This window comes from Oncorhynchus kisutch, linkage group LG10 (assembly GCF_002021735.2).
Source record: "Oncorhynchus kisutch isolate 150728-3 linkage group LG10, Okis_V2, whole genome shotgun sequence".
Lineage (NCBI taxonomy): Eukaryota > Metazoa > Chordata > Actinopteri > Salmoniformes > Salmonidae > Oncorhynchus > Oncorhynchus kisutch.
This window is the reverse complement of record NC_034183.2, coordinates 4,475,552-4,491,019: the sequence shown is the minus strand read 5'-3', so window position 1 is coordinate 4,491,019 and position 15,468 is coordinate 4,475,552. Positions and strand designations below refer to the sequence as shown.

The window sequence follows — 15,468 nt, the reverse complement described above, 5'->3', positions numbered from 1 at the left end:
TCTCTCTCTCTCTCTCTCTCTCTCTCTCTCTCTCCTCTCTCTCTCTCTCTCTCTCTCTCTCTCTCTCTCTCTCTCTCTTCTCTCTCCTCTCTCTTCTCTCTCTCTCTCCTCTCTCTCTCTCTCTCTCTCTCTCTCTCCTCTCTCTCTCTCTCTCTCTCTCTCTCTCTCTCTCTCCTCTCTCTCTCTCTCTTCTCTCTCTTCTCTCTCTCTCTCTCTCCTCTCTCTTCTCTCTCTCTCTCTCTCTCTCTCTCTCTCTCTCTCTCTCTCTCTCTCTCTCTCTCTCTCTCTCTCTCTCTCTCTCTCTCTCTCTCTCTCTCTCTCTCTCCAGACCTACAGCCGGTAACGTACTGTGAGTCAGCGTTCTGGTGCTCTATGTCCTATTATGAGTTGAACCAGCGTGTGGGCGAGACCTTCCATGCCTCCAGCCCTCTCTCACTGTCGACGGGTTTACAGACCCCTCCAACTCAGAACGCTTCTGTCTGGGACTACTGTCCAACGTCAACCGCAACGCTGCTGTGGAGCTCACACGCAGACACATAGGTACAGTACCACCCTGACCTGACTCTAACCTGACCCTGACCTGACCCTAACCTGACCCTGACCTGACCCCAACTGACCCTAACCTGACCCTGACCTGACCCCAACATGACCCTGACCCCGGCCTGACCCCAACCTGACCCCGACCTACCACACCTACCACCATTACTGTACCGTTACACACCTACCACCATTACACACCTACCACCATTACTGTACCATTACACACCTGACCACCATTACACACCTACCACCATTACTGTACCGTTACACACCTGCCACCATTACACACCTACCACCATTACCTGTACCGTTACACACCTCCCAACATTACCACACCTACCACCATTACTGTACGTTACACACCTACCACCATTACAATACCTACCACCATTACTGTACCGTTACATTACCTACCACATTAACACCTACCACCGTTACCCACCTACCACCATTACTGTACCGTTGACACACCTCCCACCATGACACACCTAACACCATTACACACCTACCACCATTACACACCTACCTCCATTCCTGTACCGGTTATACACAACCTACCACCATTACTGTACCGTTACACACCTACCACCATTACACACCTACCACCATTACACACCTACCCACCATTACTGTACAGTTCACACACCTCCCACCATTACTGTACCGTTACACACCTTACCACCAGTGACACACCCTACCCACCATTACACACCTACCACCATTACACACCTACCACCATTACTGTACCGTTACACACCTACCACCATTACACACCTACCACCATTACACACCTACACCATTACTGTACCGTTACACACCTACCACCATTACTGTACCGTACACACCTACCACCATGACACACCTACCACCATTACACACCTACCTCCATTACTGTACCGTTACACACCTACCACCGTTACACACATACCACCATTACACACCTACCACCATTACACACCTACCACCATTACTGTACCGTTACACACCTACCACCATTACACACCTACCACCATTACACACCTACCACCGTTACACACCTACCGCCATTACACACCTACCACCATTACACACCTACCACCATTACTGTACCGTTACACACCTACCACCATTACACACCTACCACCATTACACACCTACCACCGTTACACACCTACCGCCATTACACACCTACCACCATTACACACCTACCACCATTACACACCTACCACCATTACTGTACCGTCTCTCTCTCCCTCTCTCTCAACCTTCCTCTTCCTCTCTCTTTCTCTGGTCTCTCTCAACCTTCCTCTTCCTCTCTCTCTTATCTCTCCCACCCTTCCTCCCTCTCTCATGTTCCTCTCCCTCTCTCTCAACCTTCCTCTCCCTCTCTCTCAACCTTCCTCTCTCTCTTATCTCTCCCACCCTTCCTCCCTCTCTCATGTTCCTCTCCCTCTCTCTCTCTCTAGGCCGGGGTGTGAGGTTGTACTACATTGGAGGAGAGGTGTTTGCAGAGTGTCTTAGTGACAGTGCCATCTTTGTCCAGAGTCCCAACTGTAATCAACGCTATGGCTGGCACCCTGCCACTGTCTGCAAGGTCCCTCCAGGTACACACACACACACACACACACACACACACACACACACACACACACACACACGTTAACATGTTTTTTTTCCTGATGAACATGTCTGGACATAGTGCGATGTGATTTCCCCTCAGGCTGTAACCTGAAGATATTCAATAACCAGGAGTTTGCTGCTCTGCTGGCCCAGTCGGTGAACCAGGGCTTTGAGGCCGTCTACCAGCTCACCAGGATGTGTACCATACGCATGAGCTTTGTGAAGGGCTGGGGCACCGAGTACCGGTAAGGACTACCACACACATACGTACCCTGAAGCACCGCCACACCGGGTCATTTTCTTTTCTGTTTTTTTTACCGTGAACTAATGCAGCAGAAGCGAACTCCCCTATTCTTTTGTCCACGTGATGCTACAATATGTTGAGTTTCCTGGGGAAGCTGTGAAGTCTGGGGAATCGGTGAAGTCTGGGGAAGCTGTGAAGTCTGGGGAATCGGTGAAGTCTGGGGAAGCTGTGAAGTCTGGGGAAGATGTGAAGTCTGGGGAAGCTGTGAAGTCTGGGGGTGAAGTCTGGGGAAGCTGTGAAGTCTGGGGAAGCTGTGAAGTCTGGGGAAGCTGTGAAGTCTGGGGAAGCTGTGAAGTCTGGGGAAGATGTGAAGTCTGGGGAAGCTGTGAAGTCTGGGGGTGAAGTCTGGGGAAGCTGTGAAGTCTGGGGAAGCTGTGAAGTCTGGGGAAGCTGTGAAGTTTGGGGAAGCTGTGAAGCCTGGGGAAGCTGTGAAGCCTGGGGAAGCTGTGAAGTCTGGGGAAGCTGTGAAGTCTGGGGAAGCTGTGAAGTCTGGGGAAGCTGTGAAGTCTGGGGAAGTGGTGAAGTCTGGGGAAGCTGTGAAGTCTGGGGAAGCTGTGAAGTCTGGGGAAGCTGTGAAGTCTGGGGAAGTGGTGAAGTCTGGGGAAGTGGTGAAGTCTGGGGAAGCGGTGAAGTCTGGGGAAGTGGTGAAGTCTGGGGAAGCTGTGAAGTCTGGGGAATCGGTGAAGTCTGGGGAATTGGTGAAGTTTGGGGAAGCTGTGAAGTCTGGGGAAGCTGTGAAGTCTGGGGAAGCTGTGAAGTCTGGGGAAGCTGTGGAGTCTGGGGAAGTGGTGAAGTCTGGGGAAGCTGTGAAGTCTGGGAAACCTGTGAAGTCTGGGGAAGTGGTGAAGTCTGGGGAAGCTGTGAAGTCTGGGGAAGTGGTGAAGTCTGGGGAAGCTGTGAAGTCTGGGGAAGCTGAAGCGCAAGCCTACAGAAATTGGTTCAGTTATGGCCTTAATTGTTTTTGTTAATATGGGCAGAATATTGTAGTCTGGGCCCATATAAATTAGTTAATTTGGGCAGAATATTATAGCCTGGGCCTATATACATTAGTTAATATGGGCAGAATATTGTAGTCTGGGCCCATATAAATTAGTTAATTTGGGCAGAATATTGTAGCCTGGACCTATATAGATTAGTTAATTTGGGCAGAATATTGTAGTCTGGGCCCATATAAATTAGTTAATTTGGGCAGAATATTGTAGCCTGGACCTATATAGATTAGTTAATTTGGGCAGAATATTGTAGTCTGGGCCTATATAAATTAGTTAATATGGGCAGAATATTGTAGTCTGGGCCTATATACATTAGTTAATATGGGCAGAATATTGTAGTCTGGGCCCATATAAATTTGTTAATTTGGGCAGAATATTGTAGCCTGGGCCTATATAGATTAGTTAATTTGGGCAGAATATTGTAGTCTGGGCCTATATAAATTAGTTAATATGGGCAGAATATTGTAGCCTGGGCCTATATACATTAGTTAATATGGGCAGAATATTGTAGCCTGGGCCTATATACATTAGTTAATATGGGCAGAATATTGTAGCCTGGGCCTATATACATTAGTTATTATGGGCAGAATATTGTAGCCTGGGCCTATATACATTAGTTAATATGGGCAGAATATTGTAGCCTGGGCCTATATAAATTAGTTAATATGGGCAGAATATTGTAGTCTGGGCCTATATACATTAGTTAATATGGGCAGAATATTGTAGTCTGGGCCCATATAAATTTGTTAATTTGGGCAGAATATTGTAGCCTGGGCCTATATAGATTAGTTAATTTGGGCAGAATATTGTAGTCTGGGCCTATATAAATTAGTTAATATGGGCAGAATATTGTAGTCTGGGCCTATATACATTAGTTAATATGGGCAGAATATTGTAGCCTGGGCCTATATACATTAGTTAATATGGGCAGAATATTGTAGCCTGGGCCTATATACATTAGTTAATATGGGCAGAATATTGTAGCCTGGGCCTATATACATTAGTTAATATGGGCAGAATATTGTAGCCTGGGCCTATATACATTAGTTAATATGGGCAGAATATTGTAGCCTGGGCCTATATACATTAGTTAATATGGGCAGAATATTGTAGCCTGGGCCTATATACATTAGTTAATATGGGCAGAATATTGTAGTCTGGGCCTATATACATTAGTTAATATGGGCAGAATATTGTAGTCTGGGCCTATATACATTAGTTAATATGGGCAGAATATTGTAGTCTGGGCCTATATACATTAGTTAATATGGGCAGAATATTGTAGTCTGGGCCTATATACATTAGTTAATATGGGCAGAATATTGTAGCCTGGGCCTATATAAATTAGTTAATATGGGCAGAATATTGTAGCCTGGGCCTATATAAATTAGTTAATATGGGCAGAATATTGTAGTCTGGGCCTATATACATTAGTTATTATGGGCAGAATATTGTAGCCTGGGCCTATATACATTAGTTAATATGGGCAGAATATTGTAGCCTGGGCCTATATACATTAGTTAATATGGGCAGAATATTGTAGCCTGGGCCTATATACATGAGTTAATATGGGCAGAATATTGTAGCCTGGGCCTATATAAATTAGTTAATATGGGCAGAATATTGTAGTCTGGGCCTATATACATTAGTTATTATGGGCAGAATATTGTAGCCTGGGCCTATATACATTAGTTAATATGGGCAGAATATTGTAGCCTGGGCCTATATACATTAGTTAATATGGGCAGAATATTGTAGCCTGGGCCTATATACATGAGTTATTATGGGCAGAATATTGTAGCCTGGGCCTATATACATGAGTTAATATGGGCAGAATATTGTAGCCTGGGCCTATATACATGAGTTAATATGGGCAGAATATTGTAGCCTGGGCCTATATACATTAGTTAATATGGGCAGAATATTGTATATTAAAATATAAATGCAACATGCAACAATTTCAAAGATTTTATTGAGTTAAAGTTCATATTAGAAAATCAGTCAATTGAAATGAATTCATTAGGTCCATTTAACTAACCTAATCTATGGATTCCACATGACTGAGAACAGATACAGTTGAAGTCTGAAGTTTACACACACTTAGGTTAGGAGTCATTAAAACTAGTTTACACACACTTAGGTTAGGAGTCATTAAAACTAGTTTACACACACTTAGGTTAGGAGTCATTAAAACTAGTTTACATCCACTTAGGTTGGAGTCATTAAAACTAGTTTACACACACTTAGGTTAGGAGTCATTACAACTAGTTTACATCCACTTAGGTTGGAGTCATTAAAACTAGTTTACACACACTTAGGTTAGGAGTCATTAAAACTAGTTTACACACACTTAGGTTAGGAGTCATTACAACTAGTTTACATACACTTAGGTTGGAGTCATTAAAACTAGTTTACATCCACTTAGGTTGGAGTCATTAAAACTAGTTTACATCCACTTAGGTTGGAGTCATTAAAACTAGTTTACATCCACTTAGGTTGGAGTCACTAAAACTAGTTTACATCCACTTAGGTTGGAGTCATTAAAACTAGTTTACATCCACTTAGGTTGGAGTCATTAAAACTAGTTTACATCCACTTAGGTTGGAGTCATTAAAACGAGTTTACATCCACTTAGGTTGGAGTCATTAAAACGAGTTTACATCCACTTAGGTTGGGGTCAATTAAAACGAGTTTACATCCACTTAGGTTGGAGTCATTAAAACTAGTTTACATCCACTTAGGTTGGAGTCATTAAAACTAGTTTACATCCACTTAGGTTGGAGTCATTACAACTAGTTTACATACACTTAGGTTGGAGTCATTAAAACTAGTTTACATACACTTAGGTTGGAGTCATTAAAACTAGTTTACATCCACTTAGGTTGGAGTCATTAAAACTCGTTTACATCCACTTAGGTTGGAGTCATTAAAACTAGTTTACATCCACTTAGGTTGGAGTCATTACAACTAGTTTACATCCACTTAGGTTGGAGTCATTACAACTAGTTTACATACACTTAGGTTGGAGTCATTACAACTAGTTTACATACACTTAGGTTGGAGTCATTACAACTAGTTTACATACACTTAGGTTGGAGTCATTAAAACTAGTTTACATCCACTTAGGTTGGAGTCATTAAAACTAGTTTACACACACTTAGGTTAGGAGTCATTACAACTAGTTTACATCCACTTAGGTTGGAGTCATTAAAACTAGTTTACATCCACTTAGGTTGGAGTCATTAAAACTAGTTTACACACACTTAGGTTAGGAGTCATTACAACTAGTTTACATACACTTAGGTTGGAGTCATTAAAACTAGTTTACATCCACTTAGGTTGGAGTCATTAAAACTAGTTTACATCCACTTAGGTTGGAGTCACTAAAACTAGTTTACATCCACTTAGGTTGGAGTCATTAAAACTAGTTTACATCCACTTAGGTTGGAGTCATTAAAACTAGTTTACATCCACTTAGGTTGGAGTCATTAAAACTAGTTTACATCCACTTAGGTTGGAGTCACTAAAACTAGTTTACATCCACTTAGGTTGGAGTCATTAAAACTAGTTTACATCCACTTAGGTTGGAGTCATTAAAACGAGTTTACATCCACTTAGGTTGGAGTCATTAAAACGAGTTTACATCCACTTAGGTTGGAGTCATTAAAACTAGTTTACATCCACTTAGGTTGGAGTCATTAAAACGAGTTTACATCCACTTAGGTTGGAGTCATTCAAACTAGTTTACATCCACTTAGGTTGGAGTCATTAAAACTAGTTTACATCCACTTAGGTTGGAGTCATTACAACTAGTTTACATACACTTATTTAACCAGGTAGGCCAGTTGAGAACACCTTTATTTAACCAGGTAGGCCAGTTGAGAACACCTTTATTTAACCAGGTAGGCCAGTTGAGAACAAGTTCTCATTTACAACTGCGACCTGGCCAAGAATAAAGCAAAGCAATTCAACGCAAACAACAACACAGAGTTACACATGGAGTAAAACAAACATACAGTCAATAATACAGTAGAACAAAAGAAAACAAAAAGTCTCTATACAGTGAGTGAAAATGGGGTGAGATAAGGGAGTTGGCAATAAATAGGCCATGGTGGTGACATAATTACAATATAGCAATTAAAACACTGGAACGATAGATGTGCAGAATATATGATAATATTCTGATCAGAGTAGAGCTTCGCATCATCCCATGGCTTCATGCACATAGCAGAAATATCACTGAAATATTCAACTTCCTACGTCACCTTCTATATTGAAACAGGCATTTTTATTGGCTGTTGAAGAGCAGATGGACAGCATCATGTTCAGGTCAGTCATCTAGAACACCAAACGTAGGATTCGGCAATCATGAACTGGTGTGCACGTGCGTGTTCATCCATTTCAGCCTGTTTTGGGGAGTCGAGCAAGAGTCGACTCCTTCGAGTCAAACCGCAGGAGTCTGAGTCGACTCAGACCACGAGGAGGAAGGAGGATAAAGACAGGAAAAGAGAGAGTGTGTGTGTGGTCACTTGGCGTGTGCGCTCTGCGGCGGCGACAGACTTGGAGAGGAGGGAGAGAGCGAGAGGATGGGGGGGATAGGGTGTGAGACGGCGGCAGAGAGAGAGAGTTGACTAACGGGGGAGGAATGTAGGAGGCAGAGGACGTGGGGGAGGGAGGGACAGAGGTGATCGTGTTCAGACGGACCAGAGTACACGGAAGGGGATTCCCACTGGACTCTCCCTGGCCTCACTGCCCTGAGTCATGTTTCAAACACACAACTAGCAAAACAGACTTCGTAGAACCACACAAGATGTAGGTAGAACACTTTAACTTAAGAGTTGAGATGTAGGCTAAACATCAGTTAAACAGACATGAGATTCCACTTTTTCTTGATAAAAAGAATTGTTTGTTTTATGAAATGTTAGTTATCTGTTATCTGTAATGTTTACTAGCTAGTGATAAAGCAGGTTTGCTGTGTTGCTGTTTTATACAAAAGAAGAACACATTTTCATTAATCTCCCTCTCCCTCCTTCCCTCAGGCGACAGACCGTAACCAGCACCCCTTGTTGGATTGAGCTGCACCTCAATGGCCCCCTCCAGTGGCTGGATAAAGTACTGACACAGATGGGCTCCCCCAGCATCCACTGTTCTAGTGTCTCCTAAATACACACACACACAGGTGCGCAGACAGAACAGTCATTGTGGAAAAGTACCTTTTCTCTCTAACTAACTAACTAACCAGGAAGTTTGAAAAGACAGGCTGAGTGGGCCGGGGAAGCTTATATTCATGATCTCGCCTTGACTGACAGCTCTTTGAAAGCCAATGATCAAGCAACTTGGATGCAGTGAGCAGTGTTGGGAGTGAAATCATCTCAAGCTAATGTGGTGATACACAAGGTAACTCAAACAGCATTGGATATGCATCAATTATGTCAACAACAAAAATTCATACATCCACCATTTGGCATGTCCCTTGTGATGCAGTTCACAGCAGCACTGACGGATGTGTTGACATGACAACTGAATCTGAGTTTTGAACGACCCTTACCCTCCTTTTGTTCCATGCTGGCTGAAGACCTAGCTAGCCAGTAACTAGGTAACACCAGACATAAAGACCTAGCTAGCCAGTCACTAGCTAACACCAGACATAAAGACCTAGCTAGCCAGTAACTAGGTAACACCAGACACAAAGACCTAGCTAGCCAGTCACTAGCTAACACCAGACATAAAGACCTAGCTAGCCAGTCACAGGCTAACACCAGACATAAAGACCTAGCTAGCCAGTAACTAGGTAACACCAGACATAAAGACCTAGCCTGCCAGTAACACCAGACATAAAGACCTAGCTAGCCAGTCACAGGCTAACACCAGACGTAAAGACCTAGCTAGCCAGTAACTAGGTAACACCAGACATAAAGACCTAGCTAGACAGTAACTAGGTAACACCAGACATAAAGACCTAGCTAGCCAGTCACTAGCTAACACCAGACATAAAGACCTAGCTAGCCAGTCACTAGCTAACACCAGACATAAAGACCTAGCTAGCCAGTCACTAGCTAACACCAGACATAAAGACCTAGCTAGCCAGTCACTAGCTAACACCAGACATAAAGACCTAGCTAGCCAGTCACTAGCTAACACCAGACATAAAGACCTAGCTAGCCAGTCACTAGCTAACACCAGACATAAAGACCTAGCTAGCCAGTCACTAGCTAACACCAGACATAAAGACCTAGCTAGCCAGTCACTAGCTAACACCAGACATAAAGACCTAGCTAGCCAGTCACTAGCTAACACCAGACACAGATGAAGACCTAGCTAGCCAGTCACTAGCTAACACCAGACATAAATACCTAGCTAGCCAGTCACTAGCTAACACCAGACATAAAGACCTAGCTAGCCAGTCACTAGCTAACACCAGACACAGATGAAGACCTAGCTAGCCAGTAACTAGCTAACACCAGACATAAAGACCTAGCTAGCCAGTAACTAGCTAACACCAGACATAAAGACCTAGCTAGCCAGTAACTAGGTAACAACAGACACAGATGAAAGGGGAAAGTATATATGTATATTTGCCATAAATTAATAGGTTAAACATTGTATTATATATGCTGACATCCTACAGTCAAATTGTGGCACCAGTAGAGTAGCTATCTAGTTATATAAACCACACCCCACTGCAAACACATCTTCTCCGATGTGGTTGTTATTTAAATTAGTTACGAGAATATCACGTGACCATTGGTGTATTAAAATGAGAGTTAAGGTGATGTCACCTTAATAATGAATCCAAGTGTTTGACACGTGGGACCAGTGACTTTAGGATCAAACTTCATCCGTGTAGAAACAACAGTTACTTTTCATACTTTGGTCATTTCATCCAAAATATCATCACATTTCATGAAGAACATGAATATTTCTCTCAAATCTGTGATTTAAAAAATAAATAAATATGTGTCTGGAGATTTGGTTTACTCCGTTAGATTTGTCTAAAAATTCTAAATGAGTCAGGAATGAGCAGGGACAGCTATATAGGGCACAACGCCAGATGGTATTTGTAGTTTATTTACCTTTTTAATTTTATTTAAATTTTTTGAACTGTTCTTCTCAACAGTAGCATTTAGTGTATCATATTGATTTGATGGTGGTTTTTTAACTGGTGTACTTTGGCATGTTGGTGTTTTAGTTTATGAACTCATAATCATGCCTCTACATTAGTGTGTCCATTATTTGGTGAATTCTAGTCATTGTTCAGAGGGTTGAGTGGAGAGGACAGTGCTGGACAATGGAGGACAGTGCTGGACATTGGAGGACGGTGCTGGACATTGGAGGACGGTGCTGGACATTGGAGGACGGTGCTGGACTGAGGAGGACGGTGCTGGACTGAGGAGGACGGTGCTGGACTGAGGAGGACGGTGCTGGACGTTGGAGGACGGTGCTGGACGTTGGAGGACGGTGCTGGACGGAGGAGGCCGGTGCTGGACGAAGAGGCATTTGGTTTTACTCAGAGATGTAATAATGAATCAGTTTCAACGGAGCGTGTTGTCCTGCTCATCGCTGTCAGACACAATGCTCTGTGTATAATACGCCTGCTGTCTATTTCAAGGAACCAACGAAGCACTTTGTCCTCCAGGCTTGTTAACCGTAATGCATTGCAGGATTTGGGTCAATTCTATTTGCTGTCAGCCAACTCAGGAAGTAAATTGTAAATCCAATTCAATAATTGAAAAAAAGGCATTTTAATCTGTCTATTTTCATCTGATGTATTATCTGTTTATTACTATCATTTATTTAATACATTCATCTATTATCATCTATCATCTAATCTATTTATCTATTATCTAACCTATTATCATCTATCATCTAATCTATTTATCTATCATCTAATCTATTTATCTATTATCTAATCTATTATAATCTAATCTATTATCTATTATCATCTAATCTATTTATCTATTATCATCTAATCTATTATCATCTATCATCAAATCTATTTATCTATTATCTAATATATTATAATCTAATCTATTATCTATTATCATCTAATCTATTTATCTATTATCTATTATCATCTCATCTATTATCATCTACCATCAAATCTATTTATCTATTATATAATCTATTATAATCTAATCTATTATCTATTATCATCTAATATATTATAATCTAATCTATTTATCTATTATCTATTATCATCTAATCTATTATCATCTACCATCAAATCTATTTATCTATTATATAATCTATTATAATCTAATCTATTATCTATTATCATCTAATATATTATCATCTAATCTATTTATCTATTATGTATCTATTATCATCTATCATCTATTTTATTTTTATTTCCCCTATATTTAACCAGGTAGGCTGCGACTGCGACCTGGCCAAGATAAAGCATAGCAGTTTGACACATACAACAACACAGAGTTACACATGGAGCAAAACAAACATACAGTCAATAATACAGTAGAAAAGTCTATATACGATGTGAGAACATGAGGTGAGATAAGGGAGGTAAAGGCAATAAATATGCCATGGTGGCAAAGTGATTAAAATATACCAATTAAACACTGGAGTGATTAATGTGCAGAAGATGAATGTGCAGGTAGAGATACTGGAGCAAGATAAATTAATTAATACCAGTATGGGGATGAGGTAGTTGTTTGGGCTAAATTATAGGTGGGCTATGTACAGGTGCAGTAATCTGTGAGCTGCTCTGACAGCTGGTGCTTAAAATTAATGAGGGAGATAAGAGTCTCCAGCTTCAGTGATTTTTGTAGTTCGTTCCAGTCATTGGCAGCAGAGAACTGGAAGGAGAGGTGGCCAAAGGAAGAATTGGCTTTGGGGGTGACCACAGAGATATACCTGCTGGAGCGTGTGCTACGAGTGGGTGCTGCTATGGTGACCAGTGAGCTGAGATAAGGTGGGGCTTTACCTAGCAGAGACTTGTAGATGACCTGGAGCCAGTGGGTTTGGCGACGAGTATGAAGCGAGGGCCAGCCAACGAGAGCGTACAGGTCGCAATGGTGGGTAGTATATGGGGCTTTGGTGACAAAACGGATGGCACTGTGATAGACTACATCCAATTTGCTGAGTAGGGTGTTGGAGGCCATTCCGGAAATGACATCACCGAAGTCGAGGATCGGTAGGATGGTCAGTTTAACGAGGGTATGTTTGGCAGAATGAGTGAAGGATGCTTTGTTGCGAAATAGGAAGCTGATTCTAGATTTAACTTTGGATTGGAGATGCTTAATATGAGTCTGGAAGGAGAGTTTACAGTCTAACCAGACACCTAGGTATTTGTACTTGTCCACGTATTCTAAGTCAGAACCGTCCAGAGTAGTGATGCTGGATGGGCGAGCAGGTGCAGGCAGCAAACGGTTGAAAAGCATGCATTTAGTTGTACTTGCATTTAAGAGCAGTTGGAGGCCACGGAAGGAGAGTTGTATGGCATTGAAGCTTGTCTGGAGGTTAGATAGCACAGTGTCCAAAGAAGGGCCAGATGTATACAGAATGGTGTATACTTATCTAATCTATTTATCTATTATCATCTATCATCTAATTGATTATCATATCTATGACCTTATATATTTAATATATTTTATATCTATTATCATCTTATCGTTTTTTGAATCTATTTTCATCTGCTTTCATAATTGGTCTATTTTAATACAGAATGGTCTATTTGAATCTATTTCAATACAGATGATTACCTATTTTAATACAGAATGGTCTATTTTAATACGGATTAAGGTCTATTTGAATCTAAAAGGTAGGTATAAATGCTGGCAGCTCTAGAGGTTTGTTTTTGTAAAGATTGTTATTGGTTTGATTATGGTTACTGGGTCTTCTCCCTCCTAGTGCAGGGGTGTCATTATGGTTACTGGGTCTTCTCTCCTCCTAGTGCAGGGGTGTCATTATGGTTACTGGGTCTTCTCTCCTCCTAGTGCAGGGGTGTCATTATGGTTACTGGGTCTTCTCTCCTCCTAGTACAGGGGTGTCATTATGGTTACTGGGTCTTCTCTCCTCCTAGTGCAGGGGTGTCATTATGGTTACTGGGTCTTCTCTCCTCCTAGTACAGGGGTGTCATTATGGTTACTGGGTCTTCTCTCCTCCTAGTGCAGGGGTGTCATTATGGTTACTGGGTCTTCTCTCCTCCTAGTGCAGGGGTGTCATTATGGTTACTGGGTCTTCTCTCCTCCTAGTGCAGGGGTATCATTATGGTTACTGGGTCTTCTCTCCTCCTAGTGCAGGGGTGTCATTATGGTTACTGGGTCTTCTCTCCTCCTAGTACAGGGGTGTCATTATGGTTACTGGGTCTTCTCTCCTCCTAGTGCAGGGGTGTCATTATGGTTACTGGGTCTTCTCTCCTCCTAGTGCAGGGGTGTCATTATGGTTACTGGGTCTTCTCTCCTCCTAGTGCAGGGGTGTCATTATGGTTACTGGGTCTTCTCTCCTCCTAGTGCAGGGGTGTCATTATGGTTACTGGGTCTTCTCTCCTCCTAGTGCAGGGGTGTCATTATGGTTACTGGGTCTTCTCTCCTCCTAGTACAGGGGTGTCATTATGGTTACTGGGTCTTCTCTCCTCCTAGTGCAGGGGTGTCATTATGGTTACTGGGTCTTCTCCCTCCTAGTACAGGGGTGCCATTATGGTTACTAGGTCTTCTCTCTCCTAGTACAGGGGTGTCATTATGGTTACTGGGCCTTCTCCCTCCTAGTACAGGGGGTGTCATTATGGTTACTGGGTCTTCTCTCCTACTACAGGGGTGTCATTATGGTTACTGGGTCTTCTCCTAGTACAGGGGTGTCATTATGGTTACTGGGTCTTCTCTCCTACTACAGGGGTGTCATTATGGTTACTGGGTCTTCTCCCTCCTAGTACAGGTGTGTTATTATGGTTACTGGGTCTTCTCCTAGTACAGGGGTGTCATTATGGTTACTGGGTCTTCTCTCCTCCTAGTACAGGGGTGTCATTGTGGTTACTGGGTCTTCTCCTTCCTAGTACAGGGGTATCATTATGGTTACTGGGTCTTCTCCCTCCTAGTACAGGGGTGTCATTATGGTTACTGGGTCTTCTCCCTCCTAGTACAGGGGTAACATTATGGTTACTGGGTCTTCTCTCCTAGTACAGGGGTGTCATTATGGTTACTGGGTCTTCTCCTAGTACAGGTGTGTTATTATGGTTACTGGGTCTTCTCCCTCCTCCTAGTACAGGGGGTGTCATTATGGTTACTGGGTCTTCTCTCCTCCTAGTGCAGGGGTGTCATTATGGTTACTGGGTCTTCTCTCCTAGTACAGGGGTGTCATTATGGTTACTGGGTCTTCTCCTAGTACAGGTGTGTTACTATGGTTACTGGGTCTTCTCCTAGTACAGGTGTGTTACTATGGTTACTGGGTCTTCTCCCTCCTCCTAGTACAAGGGGTGTCATTATGGTTACTGGGTCTTCTCCTAGTACAGGGGTGTTATTATGGTTACTGGGTCTTTTCCTAGTACAGGTGTGTCATTATGGTTACTGGGTCTTCTCCTAGTACAGGTGTGTCATTATGGTTACTGGGTCTTCTCCTAGTACAAGTGTGTCATTATGGTTACTGGGTCTTCTCCCTCCTAATACAGGGGTGTCATTATGGTTACTGGGTCTTCTCCCTCCTAATAAAGGGGTGTCATTTCCAGCTGGTTTCCTAGTCCCAGATTAAGTCTGCTCCGTGGTGAAGGTTCCACTAAGGTCAGCTTCCCTTCCCCCAATCCTAGTTATTAGTGGGGAAATGCAACATTGACCCAAGATCCCTGTCTAGGGGCAACTTCACCCTGCTACATCCTAGTCATGGGTGATTTTTTAAATATTTTGAGGTATTCCATTGAGCATGCTTTTAAGTCCTGTAGGAGGTTTAATGTGGTTCTGGGAAACTGGCCCGTTTTAGAGTTAGGACATCTTCAAGAGGATCCGGGTCCATTTCTGTGCGGCTCTATAGTGGAACACTATTTACCAGTAGTCCATTGGTTCTCTCCATACCAGTAGTCCATTGGTT

General features: G+C 42.6%; 1 pseudogene; it reads left to right on the top strand.

Moving 5' to 3' along the window:
- LOC109888291 (mothers against decapentaplegic homolog 3-like) overlaps positions 1-9,449 on the top strand; it is a 30,833-nt pseudogene extending 21,384 nt beyond the window's left edge.
- The last annotated feature ends 6,019 nt before the right edge of the window (positions 9,450-15,468 follow it).